The sequence below is a fragment of the Hordeum vulgare genome, chromosome 4H (assembly GCF_904849725.1).
Source record: "Hordeum vulgare subsp. vulgare chromosome 4H, MorexV3_pseudomolecules_assembly, whole genome shotgun sequence".
Taxonomy (NCBI): Eukaryota; Viridiplantae; Streptophyta; class Magnoliopsida; order Poales; family Poaceae; genus Hordeum; species Hordeum vulgare.
In genome coordinates, this window is record NC_058521.1 from 432,329,621 (window position 1) to 432,355,870 (window position 26,250).

Consider the following 26,250-nt stretch of genomic DNA (forward strand, 5'->3'; position numbering starts at 1 on the left):
GACGACGATTTTTGGCATGGTTCCGATAGGTGGCGTGATCGTACGTCCATGTTAGTGGAGACTTCAACCCAAAAAGGGTAACGGCTGCGAGAGTCCAAGCAGGGCTCCACCCACAAGGGGTCCCCAAATAAGCGGCCTTGTCTATTCCACCACGGCTTCCATACACACATGGCTAGCCTCAGTCACGGTAGATCTTCATGAAGTAGGCGATCTCCTTGCCCGTACAAACTTATTACTTAAACTCCACAACACGAAGTAGGAGGCTACCAAGCGACACCTAAACAATCTAGGAGGCACCACCCTCCAAAAGGTAATAGATCTGGTAGAACGATGAACTCCTTGCTCTTATGCTTTGATACGTCTCCAACGTATCTATATTTTGTGATGGTTTCATTCTATTATCTTGTCAAACTTTGGATGTTTTGTATGCCTTTTATATATTTTTTGGGACTAACTTATTAACTCAGTGCCAAGTGTCAGTTCCTGTTTTTTCCATGTTTTTGACCCTTTTCAGAGGAGGATTTTAAACGGAGTCCAAACGGAACGAAACTTCCAAAATGATTTTTTCCGAAACAGAAAAAGATCGGGGAATTTGAGAACCAAGGCAGGGGGCCACCAGGGACCCCACAAGCCCCCTAGCCGCGACTAGGGGGGCCCGCGCCTCCCAGGCTTGTGGGCTCCCTGGGCCACCTCTGCCCTAGGTCTTTCGCCTATATATTCCCAAAAATTACACGAAAAATCAGGAGATCATCGAAACTTCTTTTTCGACGCCACAAGCTTCTGTATCCGCAAGATCCCATCTGGGGCACGTTCTGGTGCCCTGTCGGAGGGGGGATTCAGATACGGAGGTCTTCTTCATCAACACCATGACCTCTCCGATGATGCCTGACTAGTTCACCATAGACCTACGGGTCCATAGCTAGTAGCTAGATGGCTTCTTCTCTCTCTTGGATCTTCAATACAAAGTTCTCCATGATCATCATAGAGATCTATCCGGTGTAATCTTGTTTTGCGGTGTGTTTGTCGAGATCCGATGAATTGTGGACTTATGATCAGATTATCTATGAATCTTATTTGAGTTTCTTCTGATCTCTCTTATATGCATCATTTCATATCCTTGTAATTCTCTCCGAGTTCTGGGTTTTGTTTGGCCAGCTTGATCTATGATTCTTGCAATGGAAGAAGTGCTTGGTTTTGGGTTCATACCGTGCGGTGTCCTCACCCAGTGACAGAAGGGGTAGCGAGGCACGCATCGTGTTGTTGCCATCAAGGGTAAAAAGATGGGGTTTTCATCATTGTTTTAGTTTACCCCTCTACATCATGTCATCTTGCTTAAAGCGTTACTCTGTTCGTCATGAACTCAATACACTAGATGCATGCTGGATAGCGGTCGATGTGTGGAGTAATAGTAGTAGATGCAGAAAGTATCGGTCTACTTGTCTCGGACGTGATGCCTATATGCATGATCATTGCCTTAGATATCGTCATGACTTTGCGCGGTTCTATCAATTGCTCGACAGTAATTTGTTCACCCACCGTAGTATTTGCTATTTTGAGAGAAGGCTCTAGTGAACACTATGCCCCCCGGGTCTACTTTACAATATATTTTCAGCCTTACTCTTTTACTTCGTTGCACTTTCCGCCTTCAGATCTCACTTTGCAATCAATCTTGAAGGGATTGACAACCCCTTTATAGCGTTGGGTGCAAGCTTGTTTGTGTTTGTGCAGGTAATCTGGACTTGACGAGATTCTCCTACTGGATTGATACCTTGGTTCTCAAACTGAGGGAAATACTTACTGCTCCTGTGCTGCATCACCCTTTCCTCTTCAAGGGAAAAACCAACGCAAGCAAGTCTCCGTCAACGTGTCAATTTTTGGCACTGTTGTTTGAGAAGTAGCATGCTTCTAAAGATAGTCTCCTCAACACTCAACCACTCTCTCCCAGATTTGCCATGGGTAGGAGAGATTGTTTTTGTTTAAAGCAACTTGGGGAGGCTAGAGATCAAGTTTCAAATGATTGGATTGGAATCTCTCGATCTCAACACATGAGTAGGTGGCTCTCTCTCAGAAATATGGATCTGGAAAGTGTAAGTGTGTTCTGAGTGCTTCCTCTATGAATGAGAGGTAGGTGGAGGGGTATATATAGGTATCCCCTAAAATCCAACCATTACAACATTATTGCCCAACTCGATGACACCGAAAGGAATCTCGGTGGTACCAAGTTTCACTAAATGTGGCAACTTTTGAATTCTCGGTGAGACCGGTATAGGAATCTCGGTGGCACCGATATGATGACCTAGACCAGTTTCCAAAACTTGGTGGGACCGAATTCACACTCGGAAATTCCAACTCTTAAAATCTTCTCAACAGAAAGTTGGTCACAGAATCTCGGTGGCACTGATAGGAATGTTGGTGGTACCGAGATGTTAGAGTTTTCCATAGGTTCTATCAAGCGTAAAATTGGTAGGGCCGAATGGAAATTGTTGGTGTCACCGATTTTTGAAAGTGCATAATATCGACTAGAGGGGGGCGAATAGGAGAATTTTAGAATTTCATCACTGAGGAAATTCCTTTTGAGGAAATTCCTCACTGATGACTAACTTACAGCGGAAACAGTAAAGGATCAAACGTGCAAACGTTCACAACAGCAGTATTTCAGAGTGAAGAATGTGAAAACAGATTGCACAGTAAGCAGGCACGCAGAATACAGATGATGATTAACTACCGTGAAGAATTTGGGGTTGAGGAAATTCAGAGAAAGTCTTCAGCAAATTCTTCAAACAGTCACAGTGAAAGTCATCAACACACAATACAAGAAAAGTAAAGAGTTGAGGAATTAGAACCCGTTTCTCAGTGAAGACTGTTGTTGATGACCCAGTTCCAACTGCTGTGACAGTTGTACATCTGGTTTGGAGTGGCTTGGTATTGAAACCAAAGGACACCCAGTCCCTACCGTATTCTCCTTGAGCTAAGGACACACAGTCCTTGCCCAACACTCGTGGTAAGTCTTCAGGGCAGACTTCCAAACCCTCACAAACTTGGTCACCCGGCGATCCACAATTGACTGCTGGATTGCTCTAGACCATGACGGCTAACCGTCTGGAGGATGCACAGTCCTCAAAGGTAAAAGTCTTCAGTCCCACACAGGAACAAATTCTTCAGTGATGCTCAATCACTAGGTTTGGTTTGTGGTTTCGGTGTATAGGGTATTTCCTCACTGATGAATTACTCTCGAAGGCTCTAAGGAATTTGGGTTGCTCTTATGATAAGTGTCAGTTTCTAACGGAGCAGCCAACCAGCTAGTGGTTGTTGGGGGTGGCTATTTATAGCCTGGGAGCATCCCGACATGATTTGACACTAATGCCCTTAAATAATATGACCGTTGGAGTGGATAAGACCAGTGACTTGGCGTGGTTATCGAAACTGTCGGGACCCTCAACTGTGAGAGTCCTCATGTCACTCATATTCCTCACTTGAGGCTTTTGGTAGGATTAGGCTTGGGTTGAGCATCATGAGGAAATCCATTCCATAGTGGTACTTTGACCCCCTTTAACAATACGGTGTTCCTATTCATCAAATGCGAAGAAAGTAAAACAGAAAACGTAAATCTTCACGCTTCAATTTCTTCAGAATGATTTTCTTTAGGGACCACCGGTCTTCTCAATATCAGTATCTTCATGAGGAATATCAATTTCATCCAGATTCCTCGCGATTCATTTCTTCAGCTTCGGACCAATTTCTTCAACTAAAGACATATATTTTAGGGGTCGATATTCTTCAAATATCTCAAACTCCTCAATGTCTTATAGATCCTATGTACACTTATAAACACATTAGATACCTAACCTATAAGTCTTCAAACCACCAAAATCACTAAGGGGCACTAGATGCACTTACAATCTCCCCCTTTTTGGTGGTTGATGACAATTAGGTTAAGTCTTCAACAGGGATCAAAAATATGAGGTGTAAATACTCATTTGAGGAATTTGAGAACAAGATTTAGAGAGACTCCCCCTGAAGTTGTGCATACCTTGAGGATTTTGCTTTTATAGCAGATGCACATTGATGATTTATATCATGGAGATCTCCCCCTGAGTCTTGTAAATCATGCATACATATAACATATCATATGAAGAAAATGAAGATGCATGATGGCAAATGGTATCTGACGAATTCCAGCATGCGTGCATTAAAACTTGAGGAATAAGCATGCGAAGAAAAAACGTTCAAAAGCGTCAGAGTACCATCGTGCTTAAGTTACAACTCATTACATAAAAACTTCAGAAGAGCCAAGAGTTTGTAACTTAAATAGAGTTTATAAGCCCCAAAAATATCCCGCTTGAAGACTAACTCTCGAGTTTCTCCCCCTTTTGTCATCAAGTGACAAAAAGGGACAAACTAAGGACTAACGCCCGTGAAGACTTCATTTCTTGGCGGTCGAGGAAGAGCCGTGATGCTTCTTGGGAGTAGTCTTCTTCCTGGGGCCGGTTGCAGTGTCGAGTTGTTCTTCATCAGATTCAGCAGTGCGGAATGAAGAAAAAGGAGCTGTCTTCAAGGTCTGGCACTGGAATGGGCCTGAACTTCCTCTTGGGAGGCCACGACCAGTCAAAGTCCCGCTCAAAGTCCATTTCTTCAAGCTCAGTCTGAGTCTTCAGATGTGCAAGTGTAGCCCACGTGCGATCAAAAACCTCATGCAAATAGTGATGGTTAAGCTTCACAGAGTTCTGTGTTTCAGTGAGGGTTTTCACAATGGCACCAAACTGGCGTTTGACCCATTTGTGGTTGCGATCCACCTTCTGGTGAAGACTGAGAAGGAGCTCTCTGGTATTCAGCACGCGAGGAGGAACTGGGCTTGCTGGACGAGTCTCAGTATCGTCCCATGAAGGATATGCTTCTGGCTCTCTGAACTGGCCATCAAGGGGCCTGCTGCCTTCTTCAATCATAGATTTTCCTTTTCCTTCAATGGGCTCAAAAGTCTTCTTGTTGACCCGGATAGGAGGCATATAGCCAACATGGTTTTGACAATCAGCATGGAAGTTGATGCCTGTCCTTGTCCTGATGAATCTCATAATCCACGGGGCATAAATCTTGTGATCATAGGGGCACATGGCATTGTCGGCCAAAGTCCTCAAGAAGAAATCATGGATATTAATAGGAATACCGTGAATGATGTTGAAGAGGATATTCTTCATGAGGCCTACAACATCTTCTTCATCGTCATGGCCTTTGATTGGTGCAAGCACACTGCAGAGGATTCTGTAGACAGACCGGGGTGTGTACTTGAGCTCATGGACGAGGAAGGTTGTTCTTGAGGGTTTGCCTGTAGCCAAAGGCTTCATGAGGACTTCCATCATTCCATTTGGCAGCTCACGCTCACCATAAAGCTTCACTGCCCCTTCTGAGGGAATTGGTACGGGCAGTTCTCTGAGGAGTTCAGAAGCAGGAGCTTTGTAGTGAGTATTTTGGGACATCCAGTCAAACACCCAAGTGTTGATGTCATCAGCGTTGCCAGATATGTGCAGAGTGGCATAGAACTGAAGAATGAGCTCGTTATTCCAGTCTGATATGTCTGAGCACATGGGAAGCAAACCTGCATCATGGAGTACACTGAGGACTGGTTCCAGGCAGGGTATTGCTTCAAGCTCAACATGAGGAATGTGCCTGTGCTGGAATATCTTGCTGCGTCCACAGAGCACAGAGGAATAGTAGTTCATCTGAGTCCTTGTCCAAAACTTCAGATGCCTCATTTGAGGCTTGTCATAAGGGTTCTCTCCGATGAAATACATGCGTTCTTCAAAGAAATCTTCTTTCCGAAACTTTGGACGCTTGGAGAATGGTTGGCGCTGAACTGGCTTAAGATTTTGCTGAGGAATGGGGGAGGAGACAACAATGGCAGTCTCCGGGTTGAGCACAATGAATTCATTGTCTTGGGCGGGTACATTTTCTTCAGCATTTTCCTCAAGGTGAGGAATTTCACCAGCTGGTACTTCTTGCTGGGGAGATGATGCTTGCTCTGGTTGAGCTTCAGGCTGAGGAATTTTTGCTTCTTTCTCATTTGGAGGAGTTGGGTCAGCCTGTTCCTCATCTTGAGGAGTTTGCTCATAATGTACATTTTCCTCAGCTTGTTTTTCTTCAGTTGGCTTTGTGGCAGAAGCAGTTTCATCAGCTGATGCAGCTGATGCTTGAGCAGTCTCTGTCTAAGGAATAAGAGGTTGAGGACTGTCATCAATCTGGATTTCCTCGTCAGTGTGTTCCTCAGAGGCGACATCCTTCATTTCCTCATCTGCCCTTGTAGCTGGGTCATCAATGACGACCATCTCATATGAAGGGGCGACATTTAGAGGCACTGGATCCAGAGGAGCAGTTTCTTCAGTTTCTTTGAGGCGCTTTGCCTCAGTCTCTTCTATTGTTGAGGAGGCTTTTCTCTTCTTGGCTTCCTTTTTAGCAGCCCTTGTTTTCTTTGCGTCTGATGCAGACATAATTATCTTCTTCACCTTTGAAGCTTTTGGTGAAGGTGTTCTTTCTGCAGATTCTTCAGCTGGTAGTGAGGAACCAGCTGGAACAGAGTCATCAGCATGCTTTGATGAAGCAGCTGGATCACGAGCAGTCTCATCAGTGGTTGCAATTTCATCAGCTGCAGTTTCCGTGATGATTTCTTCAATGGCCGGTTCATCAATACGGCGCTCTTGGTGTTCTTCCTTGGCTTGAGAAGTTTCCTCCTCATCAGGAGATGCATCTGCTGGCTGCTCAACCAAGGGCTGAGGAGTTGGTGCTGGTGGTGCAGTTCTCTTGTTGTAGTCATCAACAACACTAGTGGCTAGCTTGATGAAATTGCTCTTGATGCTTTTGCGATCTGACAGCTTGTCATACTTGTCAGTCAATACTTGCAGCCCTGCCTGGGTTGACACCAGTGCATCAGGAGTAAGTTTGAGGAGATTTTTCCTGAGGAATTTCTCCTTTTTGGCCTTTGCAACCTTTGCCTGCCTGGCCTGCTGTTCTTTCCACTTGGCTTCATTTATGAAGGTGGCCACCATGTGGCTGATGCCAGGAGGAAGTTTCAAATCATCAATGGGAGTGTTTGGATCCTCATACCAAATATTGATGTAGTCAAGGAGGACCTTGGGGTCCATGGCCAGAGGAATAGCACTGCTTGATGCTTGAGCTACCCTTTCTTGCTTGTTTCTGATGATGGCTTGCAGGGTTTCATCATCATATTCATCACTTCCCTCTGATGCAGACGGGACTGCGATGATTTTGCTGGGCTGGGCAGAGGTGCACATTCAGCAGTTGCCAAAGTCTTCATAAGTGGTGTTGAAGACTTTGTCTCCGAGCTAGTTGCAGCTGGGAGTGAGGAGCTGGAGCTGGCGGTCGTAGGTTTCACGACATGCTTCTGTACTGGTTTTTCTTGAGGCTTTGGAGGTGGAGCTGAGGATTTTGGTATTGAGGAGATTGGTGCAGTGGGTTTTGGCGATGATGGTTTTGGTGTTGAAGGTTTTGGTAATGAGGGTCTTGTGACAGAAGCCTGAGCAGACTTTTCTTGAGGCTTTGGAGCCCTTTGCTTTGATGGCACAGACTGCGTGTGAGGAATTTTTGAGCCTGAGGTTTCTGCCGCTGAGGAATTAGCAGCACCGGAGGCAGCAGCTGAGGATTCATTAAATTTCCTCACTACAGCTTTTGCTTGCTTCTTGAGCTTGGCCAGATGTTTTTCTTTCTCATCTGGGTAGTCATCAATTGTCATGAGACTTGAGCGATGTGCTACTTGATGATCCTCAAGTGGGGACCTTCTGCCAGGAGGCTTCAAAGCGAATTTCTTCGCATATTTTGGAGTCACAAACCTGTGCTCCTTCCATTCCTTCGCCCATCAGCGTTCAATCTTCTGCAGCCTTATCTTTCTCTTGGCCATTGTCTCATGTTCATCAGGCGTACAATAGTCCAAGTATATGTCCTCAGGGATATCAGCCGCTGTGTTTTGCTCAAGCTTCTTTCCTCCCTTCTGTTTTCTGTCTTCCTCCATTTTCTTCAGTTGAGGATTTTGCGGATGATTTTGAACTCGTGAGGATTCCGATGAGCCTTGAAGAGTTTCTTCCAGAAACTCTGCAAATGAGTTAATGTGATTAGAACCGAGAGATTCATCAGCTGACATGTGTGTACCTGTGAACAGAGTATGGTTGCGAGGAATTTGGAGAGGTCATATGCGTTCTCAGATTTGAGGAAAATGAAAAAGTTTGACAGTTTGAGGAATATAACCAGTGGTTGAGGAATTTTCCTTAGCATACTGTTCTTGGGTTCCAGAGTTGTACAGATCCGAAAATTCGCACAATTGAGGAATCTCGTGATAATCTTAGATGCTTAGCATAGTTCATCAATGATTGTGGTGATATGTAGTGTTTGAGGAATCATGTGTGCATCGTATCTTGAGGAAAAACAGATTTCACATAGAAGATGTAAAATTTCAGATCTAATCTGCTGTAAAAATGGGATATATTTACCCTGGAAGGTGCGTACGAAGAACACAGAAAGTAGTGTTGGAGAGGCTCTTCGTTCGAGTGTCCAATGCACCCTAAATTGGTGGCAGAGGACGTCTACGGCGGCGGCGGACGAAGATGGTCCGACTCCGGCGTGATTCTGGCGACGAAGAGGTCGAGGCAGTGAAGCTCTTCCTCACCGGCGACAAGACTACCAGCGGTGGTGCTAGGGTTCTGTGGAGTGTGCTGTGGCAGGAGAGCGATGAGGCGAAGAAGAGGATACCGAGGGGGATAAGGACATATTTATAGCCCAAAAGTTACTATTGGCGCGAAAATGTCGGACCAAATAGCCCCTGCCTCTACGTCTCCGCAGGACACGTGTAGCTCCCGTACGATGCGGTGGAGATAGTGGAGATCGTGGTTATCCAATCGTGGGAAGTGGGGGTTCAGTTACTGTGCCTTTAAAGAAAACAATTTTTGAAGGTTTGAGGATTTTCGTTACAAAATCATGAGCTGACAAGGATGCAGCGAGGATTTTGAACAAAGTTTCAAATAGAACGCATATGAAGAATTGAATAGAGTGGATAAGTATAGCATAGAGGGAAAGTAGGGTCCGATCACATTCACTTAGCAGAAACATCAACTTGAAGAAATAGCCATAAGTGAATGATGTTGAGGACTAGAAATCACAGTCTACCTAGTCAAATGAAAGTCATCAAGTGTTTTTGAAGATTTTGTAATAAATCATCACAATGAAGAACAACTGTTTTGAAGAAAAACACATTGTGAGGAAATTGATCATTTGATGAAAAACAACTTGAGGAATTTCACATAGGGCGGTGGCGTTACCCACCATATAAGAATGTTGATTACAGACGCCGCGTACAATTGTCGTAGGGCCCTGAGAATCAATTTCTTCGTTAATTTCTTCACATTCAGAGTGACATTCTTCATCAGTTGAAGAAAATCGATTCATCATGTGTTGCACATCTAAGTCATCAACTTTGCATAAGTGTTAGGATGTGTGCATGTTTTTACAGAACATTTGAAGATTCTAAGATATTTAGCTCACACCACAACTTGCAAAACCTGTTCTCATCCAAGGGCTTAGTGAAGATATCTGCCAGTTGATCATCAGTCTTCACATGGTCGATGAGGATATTGCCCTTGAGGACATGGTCCCGAAGAAAATGATGACGAATCTGGATGTGCTTGCTCTTCGAGTGCTGTACTGGGTTGTATGCAATCTTGATAGCACTCTCATTGTCACAGTAGAGAGGTACATTCTTCATGTTGATGCCGTAGTCCTTGAGAGTTTGCTTCATCCATAGCAATTGAGCACAACAAGAACCAGCAGCAATGTACTCAGCTTCGGCAGTGGAGAGTGATACGCAGTTCTGCTTCTTTGAGGACCAGCAAACTAGTGATCTTCTGAGGAAATGGCATGTGCCAGAAGTTGACTTGCGATCCACACGGTCACCAGCATAGTCTGAATCAGAATACCCTACCAGATGAAGATTGGAGCCCTTGGGATACCATAATCCTAGTGTTGGTGTGTGAGCTAAGTATCGAAGAATATGTTTCACAACCTTATGGTGTGATTCCTTCGGTTTTGCTTGAAAACGTGCACACATGCAAACACTAAGCATTATATCTGGCCTAGATGCACACAGATACAATAAGGAGCCAATCATAGAACGGTATACCTGTTGATCGAAACCTTTACCATTTTCATCAGTGCCGAGGTGGCCGTTGGTAGGCATTGGAGTCTTGGCACCTTTGCATTCGTGCATGTCGAATTTCCTCAGAACATCCTTGAGGTATTTCTCCTGTGATATGAAGATTCCATTGCTTTGTTGAGGAATTTGGAGTCCTAAGAAGAATTTCAGCTCCCCCATCATGGACATGTGATATTCTTCACTCATCATGTAGGCAAATTCATCACTGTATCTTTTGTCAGTACAGCCAAATATGATATCATCAACATATATTTGACATACAAACAGCTCATTATCATAGGATTTTGTGAAAAGAGTTGGATCGAGTGAACCAGGTTTGAAGCCTTTCTTCATGAGGAATTCCTTCAATGTATCATACCATGCTCGAGGGGCTTGCTTGAAACCATACGGAGCCTTTTTGAGTCTGAAGACTTTGTCTGGATTCTTTGGATCCTCAAAACCTGGGGGCTGAGCAACATATACTTCTTCCTCAAGCTTACCATTGAGGAATGCACTTTTCACATCCATTTGATATAAGGTGATGTTATGATGATTAGCATAAGCAAGTAGTATTCGAATAGCTTCAAGTCTAGCAACAGGTGCAAAAGTTTCATCGAAATCTATTCCTTCAACCTGGGTGTAGCCTTGTTCCTCACCACTTGACCGTCCTCATCTTGCTTGTTTAGGAAAATCCACTTGGTGCCGATGATGTTGTGCTTGCGAGGATCTGGTCGTTTGACGAGCTCCCATACGTCATTCAGCTTGAATTGAAGAAGTTCGTCTTGCATAGCTTGGATCCACTCCGGTTCCAGAAAAGCCTCAGCAACTTTTGAGGGTTCTGTGATGGATACAAAGGAAAAATGCCCACAAAAGTTAACTAAGTGTGAAGCTTTTGAGCGAGTGAGAGGACCTGGCGCGTTGATGTCGTTGAGGATTTTGTCAAGTTCTACTTCGTTTGCAATCCTCGGATGAGCTGGTTGAGGATTTTGTCTGGGCTGAGGAAGTGGTGCAGTTGCAATTTCCTCAGGAGCATCTTCTTGGTTTTTATCAGCGATGGGGATCGTTTCTTCACCAATTTCCTCAGTGGGGACAATGTCTTCAGTAGGCTTAAGCTTTATTGCTTCCTCAGGAGACAACTTATCTAGATCAGAAGGCAATTGCTCTCTTTGCGAGCCATTAGTTTCATCGAACCGCACATCTACAGTTTCAACAACTTTGTTGTGATAGTTGTTGAAGACTCTGTAGGTGTGCGAGTCCTTTCCATAACCGAGCTTAAAACCTTCATGTGCCTTAGGTGCAAATTTTGAGCTATGATGAGGATCTCTAATCTAGCATTTTGCACCGAAGACTTTGAAATAACTTACATTGGGTTTCTTGTCAGTGAGGAGTTCATATGAGGTTTTCTTGAGGAATTTGTGAAGATATACCCTGTTGATGATATGACATGCAGTGTTGATTGCTTCAGGCCAAAAGCGACGAGGAGTCTGATATTCTTCAAGCATAGTTCTTGCCATTTCAACCAGAGTCCTGTTCTTCCTTTCGACGACACCATTCTGCTGAGGAGTATAAGGAGCAGACAATTCGTGAGTAATACCAAGTTCATCAAGATAATCATCAAGACCAGTGTTTTTGAACTCGGTTCCATTATCACTCCTGATGTGTTTGATCTTGATGCCAAAGTTCGTCGAGGCCCTTGAAGAAAATCGTTGGAAGATTTCCTGCACTTCAGTTTTATATCTGGAATAATCATCAACTATGACGAAGCCATATAAAGATGCTGCATTGGTTAGTGTGGCATAGTGAGTAGGTCCAAATAAATCCATATGAAGCAATACGAATGGACGTGTAGTGGTCATGATGGTTTTAGAGGGATGCTTGGATCTGGTCATTTTCCCAGATTCACAAGCACCGCAGAGATGATCCTTGAGGAATTTGACTGATTCGATGCCGATGACATGCTTCTTCTTTGCAAGCATGTGCAAATTCCTCATGCCTGCATGACCTAATCTTTGGTGCCACAACCATCCTTCTGAGGTTTTTGCTAGTAAGAAAGTGGCTGGTTGAGGACCTGTAGAGAAATCAACAATGTACAAATCCCCTCTTCTTACACCTTCGAAGACTTTGAATCTGTCAGATTCCATGATGACTACGCATCTATATCTACCAAAGATAACAATCATATCAAGATCACAAAGCATCGAGACTGACATGAGGTTAAAACCAAGGGATTCAACAAGCATCACTTTGTCCATATGCCTATCCTTGGAAATAGCTACTTTGCCAAGTCCCAATACCTTGCTTTTACCTTTGTCAGCATATGTGATTTGCTTCAGAGGTGATGGAGTTAGTGGCATATTCATCAGTAAGATTTTATCACCAGTCATGTGATGTGTGCAGCCACTATCGAGAACCCACTCAGTATTTTTTGGTTTGTCATCCTGCAGATGAATTACTACAGCTTACCATCTCATATGCTTCAGTTTTGAAGAATATGATACTAATTTCATCAGTAATTTCATCATAACAGAAATGTAAGGACGTGTGAAATATTTCTATTTCATCAATTATTAGCTTGCGTCCTATCAAGCATTTCCTCAGGTCTCCAGCAAATTCTTCAGATGATGATTTTCATCTAGAGACCTGACCTGCAGAAGTGATTAGTTCGATTTCTTCACCACCCACATCTGAAGGGGTGGCAAAGCGTTCATAATCCTACGAGCACCATATGAGAAAGGTGGCATTGAAGCTAATGCACTTCTCTTAACAGTAGGGGGATTAAAGTACTCATATGAATATGCAGAGAACTGGTTTGAGGATTTATGAACATAATGATTTGAGGAGTAACGCTCATATTCATATTCCTTGTAGTTTCCCTGCATGTTAGACGCATAAGCACGGGTACGAGCATAGTTTTGACCAGTTGAGGATTTTGATCCTCTTGAAGACTTTGGTCCTCCTGAGGAATTTGATTTGGGGTTCAGATTCTTCAGTGGTGGTGTCATGAGGACATTCACCTGAAGATTTTCAAGACAACTTTTGGGAACCCAGATTTTCCTCAGAGGACGGCCATTCCTGCAGTTAGTTCCAACATATCGAGCAAATACTTCACCAGATTGATTTTTGAACAGTTTATAGTTGGAATCAAGTGACTCATCCAAGGAATAGGATAGTTCACATGAAAAGCCAGTTAGATTAGATGGATCAAAAGGAGGCCCAGTAGCAGCAACCCATGAGGTTTTTAGGTACTGCTCAGGTTTCCAATAAGATCCATCATCATTTAATTTCCTCTCAAAGGCAATTCCTTCTTTCCTCGGGTTCCTGTTCAAAATCTGCTTTTTGAGCACATCACAAAGGGTTTGATGTCCTTTGAGGCTTTTGTACATGCCTGTCACGTACAATTCCTTCAACCCTGCATTTTCATCAGTAACATTTGTGTTTTCCTCAAGTGAGGAAATAGACACAACAGGTGCAGTTGAAGAATTTGTAGCAATGGTAGAATTTGATGATTCTGGTGAGGAATTAGCAGTTTCGCGTTCAATGCATTTAAGAGATGGAGGAATAAAATCAACTTGACTAGCGCTGATCTGTTGAGCTAGTAATGAATCATTTTCCATACGAAGATCATCATGAGACATCCTCAGCTTCTCAAGATCAAGCTTCCTTTGAAGAAATTCATAGGAAAGCTTCTCATGATCAGTGAGGAGTGTATCATAACGATCCTGAAGATTATCAAATCTAGACTGAAGACTTTTCATGTCATCAGTGAGGATTTGGGTAAGGTTCATTTCATCATTCAACAGATCATCACTTTTGTCTAGCAGTTTCTGAAGCTTTTCCAGAGCAGTTAGTTGTTTAGTGGCAATGATAGCAAGTTTACTGTAACTGGGTTTCTTATAATCATTAGGCTCACAGTCACTTGAATCAAAGGAGGAGGCATTATTTGATACCTTTGATCCTTTTGCCATGAAGCAATAGGTTGGAGAGAAGTCATCAGCATAGTCATCAGTATGGATGGTGCAATCATTTTCTTCAAGATTGAAGATTGACTTGCTAACGAAAGTGGTTGCTAGTGCAAGACTAGCCTGTCCGGATTCTGAGTCTTCATCAGAACCCTCTTCTTCATCACATTCCTCCGATTCTACCTCGGAGTCCATTTCCTTGCCAATAAGTACCCGAGCCTTTCTGAAACTAGTCTTCTTGTGCAATGAGGACTTTGAAGATGAGGATTTTGAAGATTTTTTCTTCTTCTTCGAGTCATCAGAACTGTCATCCTTGTATTTCTTCTTCTTTGATTCCTTTCCCCAACGGGGACAATCAGCAATATAATGACCTGATTTCTTGCACTTGTGACAGGTTCGTTTCTTGTAGCCCTCAGATGAAGATTCTGATTTCCTCATGTCTCTTCTTGAAGATTTACCGAACTGACTACGTCGTGTAAATCTCTCGAATTTCCTCATGAGCATTGCAAGCTCCTGTCCAAATTCTTCAGGGTCACAAATGCTCTCATCTGTGTCTTCGTCTTCAGATGAGGAAATTGCTCTAGCCTTCAGTGCACGTGGTCTGGAATAGCTTGGTCCATATAGATCTCTCTTTTCTTCTAGCTGGAATTCATGAGTATTTAGCCTTTCTAGTATATCAGCTGGATCAAGCATCTTGTAATCTGGTCTTTCTTGAATCATCAGAACTAAAGTATCAAATGAAGAATCCAAAGATCTCAGCAGTTTCTTCACAACTTCGTGATCAGTGATGTCTCGAGCTCCCAGTGCTTGCAGTTCATTTGATATGTCAGTGAGGCGATCAAAGGTGTCTTGGCAGCTTTCATTGTCATGTCTCTTGAAGCGATTGAAGAGATTGCGAAGAATATCAATACGAGAGTCACGTTGGGTTGATACTCCTTCATTTACCTTGCACAGTCTCTCCCAGATCAGTGTTGCAGAGCCCAAAACACTTACTCTTCCAAACTGGCCAGGGCTCAGATGGCCACAGATGATGTTCTTCGCTTGAGAATCGAGTTGCTTTAATTTCTTCACATCAGCCGCAGTGACACTGGCAGAGATGATGGGGACTCCATTTTCCACAATATACCACAGATCATTATCAATCGCTTGTAGATGCATTTGCATTTTGTTCTTCCAGAAGGGAAAGTTCTTTCCTTCGTAGGTAGGACATGTTGCAGTCACCTTAAACATCCCTGCAGTCGACATAACTAAAACTCCAGGTGGTTAAACCAAAATCACACAGAACAAGGGAGTACCTTGATCTGATACCAATTGAAAGTGCGTTATATCGACTAGAGGGGGGTGAATAGGAGATTTTTAGAATTTCATCAGTGAGGAAATTCCTTTTGAGGAAATTCCTCACTGATGACTAACTTATAGCGGAAACAGTAAAGGATCAGACGTGCAAACGTTCACAACAGCAGTATTTCGGAGTGAAGAATGTGAAAACAGATTGCACAGTAAGCAGGCATGCAGAATACAGATGATTATTAACTACCGTGAAGAATTTGGGGTTGAGGAAATTCAGAGAAAGCCTTCAGCAAATTCTTCAAACACTCACAGTGAAAGTCATCAACACACAATACAAGAAAAGTAAAGAGTTGAGGAATTAGAACCCGTTTCTCAGTGAAGACTGTTGTTGATGACCCAGTTCCAACTGCTATGACAGTTGTACATCTGGTTTGGAGCGGCTTGGTATTGAAACCAAAGGACACCCAGTCCCTACCGTATTCTCCTTGAGCTAAGGACACACAGTCCTCGCCCAACACTCGTGGTAAGTCTTCAGGGCAGACTTCCAAACCCTCACAAACTTGGTCACCCGGCGATCCACAATTGACTGCTGGATTGCTCTAGACCATGACGCTTAACCGTCTGGAGGATGCACAGTCCTCAAAGGTAAAAGGCTTCAGTCCCACATAGGAACAACTTCTTCAGTGATGCTCAATCACTAGGTTTGGTTTGTGGTTTCGGTGTATAGGGTATTTCCTCACTGATGAATTACTCTCGAAGGCTCTGAGGAATTTGGGTTGCTCTTATGACAAGTGTCAGTTTCTAACGGAGCAGCCAACCAGCTAGTGGTTGTGGGGTGGCTATTTATAGCCTCGGAGCATCCCGACATGATTTGACACTAATGCCCTTAAATAATACGACCGTTGGAGTGGATAAGACCAGTGACTTCGTGTGGTTATCGAAACGGTCGGGACCCTCAACTGTGAGAGTCCTCATGTCACTCATATTCCTCACTTGAGGCTTTTGGTAGGATTAGGCTTGGGTTGAGCATCATGAGGAAATCCATTCCATAGTGGTACTTTGACCCCCTTTAACAGTACGGTGTTCCTATTCATCAAATGCGAAGAAAGTAAAACAGAAAACGTAAATCTTCACGCTTCAATTTCTTCATAATGATTTTCTTCAGGAACCACCGGTCTTCTCAATATCAGTATCTTCATGAGGAATATCAATTTCATCGCAGATTCCTCGCGATTCATTTCTTGAGCTTCAGACCAATTTCTTCAACTGAAGACATATATTTAGGGGTCGATATTCTTCAAATATCTCAAACTCCTCAATGTCTTATAGATCCTGTGTACACTTATAAACACATTAGATACCTAACCTATAAGTCTTCAAACCACCAAAATCACTAAGGGGCACTAGATGCACTTACATTTTGCTCACTTGGGTTTGGACAAAGATATTTTGTGGGAGAGTGGCTGAGTATTTTTGGTGGCTATCTCTAAGCACTTGAGCAACCAATTCATCATAATACCTCGTACCCCTTTAATTGTATTGTCTTTCCTATGGACTCAAAGTGATTTCTCACAAAGTATAAAATGAAGAGTCTTCTTACTTCAAGCTTGAGCCAATCCTATTCCTTTCCTTGCATCAAGGGGAATCTCCTCACAATCCTATAGCCAAATCTCTGTGTGGACTATGAAATATACTAGGTAAAAGTGTTAGTCCAAGAGACAATGTATGTTGTTATGAATTATCAAAAGCACCAAGCGAGAATATGTGATTTTAGCGGGAGTCCTCCCGAGGCCATGGAGTGGCGCTTCGAGAGGCTCCGGGGCTTGCACATCCCCACCTCATTAATACGAGAGAGGGTCATGAGCGGAAACTTCGAGAGTTGCAGGCGCACAGCCTAGGAACCGCTTTGGGTGGTCGCCGGCCCGCACGACCCGTGTCGAGGGGGCGATGTGAGGGCCTGATACGTCCCAAACGTATCTATAATTTCTTCTTGTTCCATGATCTTTTGGGTGACATTGTTATATGAGTTGCTACACTTTTATATCATTTTACACATATTTGGACTAACCTATTAACTCAATGCATCCAGTGCCAGTTTTTATCTGCTGATGTCTATTTTGAGGGGCTTTTACCCACTTTTCCGAAGCCTGAAAAATTCCAGGAAAAATATATAAAAAATCAGCGTAACGGAAGCTTCCAGATCACCGAATATGGGCCAGAGGGGGGCCAGGGGCCGTCCAAGCGACCTCCTAGTGTGGCCTACCCCCCGGCCATGCCAGCAAGATGCCTGGGTGGCCCCCACCTCCTCCGGTGCCCTCCTTTGGCCTATATTTGGTCCTCTGAGAGGAAACCCTTCCACAACTTCCAGAAGCGCGAATTTCTCCATCGTTCCGCCGCAGCAGCGCTTCCGAGATTGGGCGCGTCAGGAGACCTCTTTCCAGCACCCTGCCGGAGGGAGGATTGACCTCCAGGAGCTTCTCCACCGCCATGGACGCTTCTCGGACGTGCCGTGAGTAGTCCTCCTTGGACCATGGGTCCATGACCAGTAGCTATGTGACGTCTTCTCTCCAATCTTGTGCTTCAATGGTTAGTCCTTGTGAGCTTCCCTACATGATCTAGGCATTTATGTAATTCTCTTGCTATTGCTATGCTCGAATTGTTGGGATCCGATGGATTATGAGATTATGTTCAAATTGTTATGAGTTATATATTTGATTATCCTTTTATATTATGTTCCTTAGTGATTCATGCATGTTCTCCGTTGCTATTTTTTGCTTTGGCCGAGTAGTCGATTGCAACTCCAAGAGGGAGCGTTATGCATGATTGTGGGTTCATGCCCCTAGATGTCTAGCTTGAGTGACAGAAACATGAGACTAGGGTATGTGTTGTTGCCACTAGGGAGAAAACAACGGTGCTTGTGACCGCGGTTGCAAGGATTGTTTAAGTTACGCATAGTTTGTTAATGCAGTTGTTCATTGCTTTGAGTTTACACTTCGGGTGGGGCTCGCAACTTAATGCCGGCAAGATGTTCTAGATATATATCTCAAGGTGGATGATTAGTAAGTGGATGCTGATGAATAAACAGTCTACTTGTCTTGGCGTACTGCCCATTACTATTGTTATTGGCGTACTGCCCATAACTAGTGAACATCATGTGACTCTGATCCATATCACCATCATTGTTTACACCTCCATCATTTACCATTTTCATTTACTTTTCCACTGCAATCACAATTACCTTCCCGCTTGTGTTTTGATCCTTTGCAAACTACAAGGCCGGAGAGATCGACAACCTCTATGTACTCATTGGGAGCAAAGTTATTTGTTGTGTGTGCAGGTCCGTGTCTTCTTCTAGTGCCAGGGTGGAACACACCTACTTGTTGATCCTAGGAGTCCTCCTGGTTCGATAAACCTTACAGTTCCCGTGTGAGGGAAAACTTGCTTCTGACCACAGCTCAACATTCCACTTGGGGTAACCAATGAGGTGTGAGAAGTATATACATCATCTCGTCATCAAGCAAAGTTTTCTGGCGCCGTTGCCGGGGACTCGAGTCTTCAAGATAGGGGAGTTGCACACTATCCTTTACCTTTGCTTTTTAGTCTTGTGAGTTTGGTTTTTAGTTTTTTCTTTAGAGTCTTATACCAAGAAAAACACAAAAATATAGTTACTTTGCTTTTAGTTCTCAAGCATGTTAAGGTTTGATGCTTGGAAGGAATCTGAGGTCCTAGATTTCCATCAAAGGAATGGAGAAAATATGAAGGACATGGGATATAATTTCTAAAGCACACAAAAGAATTATGCCTTGCATACCTATCAAAATTGTGCTTAGAAATTTTTATCATGGTCTTTTCATATGGTGCAAACACTCTCTTGATATTATACCTAAAGGAGATTTTTTAGAGTGTGATGAGGCAAGAGATCTTGATATTATACATGGTCAATCTAATAATCTTGTTTATAATCATGGATATGACACTATTATAGATAGACTTGCTACCATTGAAAGGAAAATAGATTCTCTAGACTTAAGAGAAAGAAAGAAACCCATTATTGATAAGGAACAGATTTTGAAAATAGATGATGACAAGGAACCTTTTGTTAGAATTAGCATGTCTAACCAAGACTTCCTTGCTTATTGTGATATTGGATCTATGGTTTCTAGAATGGCAAAAGTTGTTTATGATTCTCTCTGGTTAGACATGGACAATTTTTCATCTTATCATGAACATGCTAATGGTGATATTTTTGAAATCCAGGGAAAGGTAAAAGATGTCCATGTTACATTCTCTAAAAGGAATGCAACGGTTGATTTCTTCATCATGGAGCCCAACAAAGGGAATATAGTGCTTGGAAGGGACTTCCTCTGAGCCATGAGAGGCTTCATTGATACAGGTAAAGAACACATACACTTATGTGGGAAAGAGAAAGGTACATACCCGTTCCCTAGGAAAAATAAGAATGAACTTGTTGAGGATCCGTTTGAAGGTTTTTATAATTCCGATGACCTCGGAGAATCTTGATCCTCCTTGCATTATGCCTAGCTCAAAGGCATAAAATAAAGCGCTTGTTGGGAGGAAACCCAATTTGTTTATACTTTCACTTTTAGTTGTCTTGTTGCTTGTTACTACTGTATAAACATCATTGTATCTTTATTTTTAACCTTTGTGCCAAGTTATAGCCTCCGATTGCAAGAAATTTCAAGAATTGTGACACGCAGTCCAGAAAAAGATTATGTCTACCTCACGGAAAATTCACCAAAAATCACCAGATCATCTTTTTGATCTGAATTGTTTTGAAAGCATGCTCTATACAATTGCATTTATGACATATGTTCTGAGTTTTTTGATTTGAGTTGCAGAAGTGCCCCGAATAAATTATTTACTACCCAATGTTCTGTTTTTCACAGATTCTGCCATGTTTTATGTTTTCATTATTTTGCAAATCCTAAGCTTATTTTTTATTTGCAAAAACCTTTTGGCAATCATGAGAAGCAGTAGATTTTCATGAAAATCTTTATTTCCAGCAGGTAATGAATTATTTTATTAAGGGTACTAACCACTCTAATCAGCTTATGATGAGTTTCGTATGAAGGGAGTTTTCAAGTATGCGATGGGAGATGATGAAAGAAGATACAGGAGTGTCAAGCGCTCAAGCTTGGGGATGCCCCCATGCATACCAAGAAATATTCAAGGAGACTCAAGCATCTAAGCTTGGGGATGCCCCCGTGCATCCCCTTCTCTATCAACAATCATCAGTTTGTCCATCTCCATGCTATATTTTTATCACTTCATATGTTATGTGCTATGCTTGGAGCATCCCGCTATTTAATTTTTAGGTTGTTTTAGTTTTTCTCGCTGTTCATAACAAGTCGGAACCTAGCCTACCTTGTTTGGGAGAGAGACACGCTCCATTCCACTCTAGAACACAACATAGGTTTTTATGCTTATCCTTTTTGTGTGTTCTTCATCTTTCCATAGCTACTGTCATGCTTAGCTCTTAGTTTTCATGCTTATATTTTAAAGATCTTTTATTTAGGTCGCTTTTGGAACTCTCTTGAGTTATCATGCTTATCTTGTTTAGAGAGTTGGCTTGTTGCACTAAGTTGTGTGTCTTGCATGAGTAGGTAATTGAGGTTGCTATATAAGTATAATAGTAACCCACAATAGTTTTGAGGTATTGATTTGAGTAATGTTTGGACTATTGGTGCCAAGACCTTGATCCTATTAGTGATAGGTGTCGTATTTTGGGAAATCCATGTGTTTTTCAAAAACTAAAAATTAGTTGAGAACTCTAGCTACTAAATTGATCGCTAACCTCTGGAAGGGTTGGAATATATAGAGTACCCTCACGTTACCATGAGTCGAGGATGCGCAAGCATAACCAAACCCCCAAACAATCCTCCGTGGGGTTCTTGTCTCTTTGTGAATTTCCTAACTAGATAGAGAGTTACCGATAATAAGTGTATGAGTTCTTCGGACTAAGGTGAGTATTCGATTGTTGGCACTTCCACTATCCATATTTTGCTAGCCTCTTTTGTACCGTGCATTGCCCTTTCTCACATTGAGAGTTGGTGTAAACTCCGTCGGTGCATCCAAATCTATGGCATGATACGCTCTGTCATACATAAGCCTCATTATATCTTTCCTCAAAACAGCCACCATACCTACCTATTTAGGCATTTCCATAGCCTTTCCGAGATACATTGCCATGCAACATCCACCATCTCATAACTTGATCTTCATGCCATACATGCTTTTGCTTGATCGTAGAGCCGCATGATAGTTGGGCCTTGCCCCAATTATTGCTGCATGACGCGCTAGTATCATTGCATATCCTGCTACACTGGGAGAGGCATACATTTGCATACATCATGATAGTTTTCAGTTGTCTTTATGTTGATTACTTCTTATAAAGTGTGATGTTCTTTTTTTTATTCATGTAAAACATAGAGTGTTGCCCTTAAGTGAGGAAAAGATCCCAAATAGGACAAAACAAAAGATCCCAAAGAGGACAAATGAGAGATAAAAAGAAAGATCCAAAGAGGCCACAAAAAATTAAAAAAAGAGAAAAAAAAGAAATTAAAAGAGAGAGGGGGGCAACACTACTATTCCTTCGGAAATATCCACACTCGTACTCCATTGCTATATTTTTACTACATAGAGATTATCATTCATGCATAACTATGTGGGGACCCTTACACTATAGAACTTGGTTTGCATATTCCAATGATGAGCCTCCTCAGCTGAGCTGTGTGTCTTCATGAGCAACAAGTTGGATGCACCCCCCACTAGTTCCATTAGAGAGATTACCTTAGCTCATATGTGCATCCGTTACATGGCAATCCCTACTCCTCACATCATATCTATCAGTTGGCTTTCTCTCGCCTATGGTTGTCCTCATTGATGTGAGCCTTTCACACCTTTTTGGTTTCCTTCCCCATCATTATTCTATTTGCCATCCTAAGTGCCAACATATCTTTCTTACGCTCATCTATTGCATGAGTGCACAAAGTCGAAAGGGAGAGGATCATTTTGACTTGTGCTTGACTAGTGGTCTGGGGATAAGTCAAAATAAGATTCTGAAGGAGACCAAGTGTGAAATATTAGTAGATTGAGTTCTCAATTAAAAAAATATATTTTATGATATCAACCCATCTCCCACTTCTTGCACGCAAACACCATCTAGATACATTCGAGTCATGGACAGCGAGAGCTCTTGCACCTTTATGTTCTTACTTTGCTAATTTCAATACTAGATATAAACTCTTGCTTGTTATTGTCTTGACTTGAGTTGCATATCTCACTTGCATTACTTTGAAGTTATTATATGTGTGTTAGCATGTCACAACATAAATTATTGTGTTATCATTTGTCTACTCGAGGACGAGGAGAAATTAAGCTTGGGGATGTTGAAACGTACCAAATGTATCTATAATTTCTGCTTGTTCCATGATCTTTTGGGTGACATTGTTATATGTTTTGTTGCACTTTTATATCATTTTACACATATTTGGACTAACCTACTAACTCAGTGCACCCAGTGCCAGTTTCTATGTGCTGATGTCTATTTTGTAGGGGCTTTTACCCAATTTTCTGAAGTCCGAAAAATTCCACAAAAAATATATAAAAAATCAGCGTAACAGAAGCTTCTAGATCACCGAAGATGGGCCAGAGGGGGGCCAGGGGCCGTCCACATGACCTCGTGGCGCGGCCTACCCACTGGCCGTGCCAGCAGGCCACCTGGGCGGGCCCCTCCTCCTCCGGTGCCCTCCTTTGGCCTATATTTAGTCCTCCGTGAGGAAACCCTTCCACAACTTCTAGAATCGCGAATTTCTCCATCGTTCCACCGCCGCAGCGCTTCCGAGATCGGGAGTTTCAGGAGACATCTTCCCGGCACCCTGCCAGAGGGAGGATTGACCTCCGGGAGCTTCTCCACCACCATGGACGCTTCTCGGACGTGCCGTGAGTAGTCCTCCTTGGACCATGGGTCCCTGACCAGTAGCTATGTGATGTATTCTCTCCAATATTGTGCTTCAATGATTAGTCTTTGTGAGCTGCCCTACATGAACAAGGCATCTATGTAATTCTCTTGCTATTGCTATGCTCGATTTGTTGGGATCCCATGGATTATGAGATTATGTTCAGATTGTTATGAGTTATATATTTGATTATCCTTTTATATTATGTTCCTTAGTGATTCATGCATGTTTTACATTGATATTTATTGCTTTGGCCGAGTAGTAGATTGCAACTCCAAGAGGGAGCGTTATGCATGATTGTGAGTTCATGGCCCTCGATGTCTAGCTTGAGTGACAGAAACATGAGAGTAGGGGATGTGTTATTGCCACCAGGGAGAAAGCAACGGTGCTTGTGACCACGGTTGCAAGGATTGTTTACCTTACGCATAGTTCGTTAATGCAGTTGTCCGTTGCTTTGAGTGTACACTTTGGGTGGGGCTGGCAACTTAATACCGGCGAGATGTTCTGGATAGATATCTCAAGGTGGATGATTAGTAAGTGGATGCTGATGAATAAACGGTCTACTTGTCTTGGCGTACTGCCCATTACTATTGAACCTCTAACTGTCAAGTAGCATAATTAGCATTGCGGTGCGTTCATAATTCTGTCAATTGACCAACTGTGATTTGTTTACCACAAGCATAGTTGTTTATCGTCTTTTGGGAGAGAGACATCACTAGTGAACATCATGTGACTCCGTTCCATATCACCATCATTGTTTACACCTCCATCATTTACCGTTTTCATTTACTTTTCCGCTGCAATCACTATTACCTTCCCACTTGTGTTTTGATCCTTTGCAAACTACAAGGCAGGAGAGATTGACAACCTCTCTGTACTCGTTGGGAGAAAAGTTATTTGTTGTGTGTGCATGTCCACGTCTTCTGCTAGCGCCAGGGTGTAAGATACCTACTTGTTGATCCTAGGAGTCCTCCTGGTTCGGTAAACCTTACAATTCCCGTGTGAGGGAAAACTTGGTGCTAACTACATCTCAACCTTCCACTTGGGGTAACCAACGAGGTGCGAGAAGTATATACATCATCTCGTTATCAGAGCCATGCAAGGCATGACACTATTTGTCGGGCGTCAGGAGTGTAGGTGCAATGGCACGAGCGCGCCCGGCCGGCCCTCGCCAGGGTGGGACAGAAAGGGCCTTTGCGAGGTGCCTTACACCGGGGTTGGCCCATAAGGGAGAACCCAGTCCCCTGGATTTACCAGCACCTTCAGGACGGACCAGTACACAAGTGTCGTGCCCAGCCCCCTCTCTAAGGTGGCCAAAGGGGAGTCACATGGGCACGACGATTTCATGCAGCATGGAAACATCAAACGTATGATTTAGGCGAACACCATAAACTCAACCAAACGATAATCAGTTCCGATACACATCCTTGTAAACTCAACAAAACCTTGTCGACCCGATGTAAGCGCAACCTGATGAGTGCCCTTCGTTCAAGAGCTAAAAAGTCACCTGGTAATTATGCCACTGTAGGGGCGTATGGCTTCTTGGTGTAGCGGATTGCGGCGGCTCACAGCTCTGGGATCGGCTAGCTTCGCCCGAGTCCCTGATACGTCCATTTTGCATCACGTTTTCATGTTGATATTTATCGCTTCTTGGGCTGTTATTTCACTTCACGGTACAATTCTTATGCCTTTTCTCTCTTATTTTGCAAGGTTTACATGAAGAGGAAGAATACGGGCAGCTGGAATTCTGGCCTGGAAAAGGAGCAAAGTTGAGATACCTATTCTGCACAACTTCAAACGCCGTAAAAATCAACGAGGATTTTTTTTCCAGATTTATAAAAAATACTGGGCCGAAGAAGCGCCACAGGGGCGCCAGTAGGTGGCCACAAGCCTGCTTGGTGCAGCCACCCCCCTGGCCGCGCCCAAGGGGCTTGTGGGCAACCTGCTGGCCCACTGGCCCCCTCTTCTGAAATATATGAAGGGTTTCGTCCAGAAAAAAATCAGGGAGGAGGTTTTTCGTGGATTCGCCGCCGCCACGAGGCGGAACTTGAGGAGAACCAATCTAGAGCTCAGGCAGGACGATCCTACTAGGGAAACTTCCCTACCGGAGGGGGAAATCATCGTCATCGTCATCACCAACACTCCTCTCATCAGAGGGGACTCCTCACCATCAACATCTTCATCAGCAGCATCTCATCTCCAAACCCTAGTTCATCACTTGTAACCAATCTCCGTCTCGCGGCTCCGATTGGTACTTGTGAGGTTGCTAGTAGTGTTAATTACTCTTTGTACTTGATGCTAGTTGGATTACTTAGTGGAAGAGTTTATGTTCATATCCTTGATGCTACTCATTACCTCTCTGGTCATGAATATGATTATGCTTTGTGAGTAGTTACTTTTGTTCCTGAGGACATGGGATAAGTCATGCTAATAGTAGTCATGTGAATTTGGTATTCGTTCGATATTTTGATGTGTTGTATGTTGTTTTTCCTCTAGTGGTGTTATGTCAACGTCGACTACATAACACTTAATTTGGGCCTAGAGGAAGGCATTGGGAAGTAGTAGGTAGATGATGGGTTGCTAGAGTAACAGAAGCTTAAACCCTAGTTTATGCGTTGCTTCGTAAGGGGCTGATTTGGATCCACTAGTTTAATGCTATGGTTAGATTTTGTCTTAATTCTTCTTTCATAGTTGCATACGCTTGCGAGAGGGGTTAATCATCAGTGGGATGCTTGTCCAAGTAAGGGCAGTACCCAAGCGCCGGTCCACCCACATATCAAATTATGAAAGTAACGAACGCAAATCATATGAACATGATGAAAACTAGCATGACAGAAAT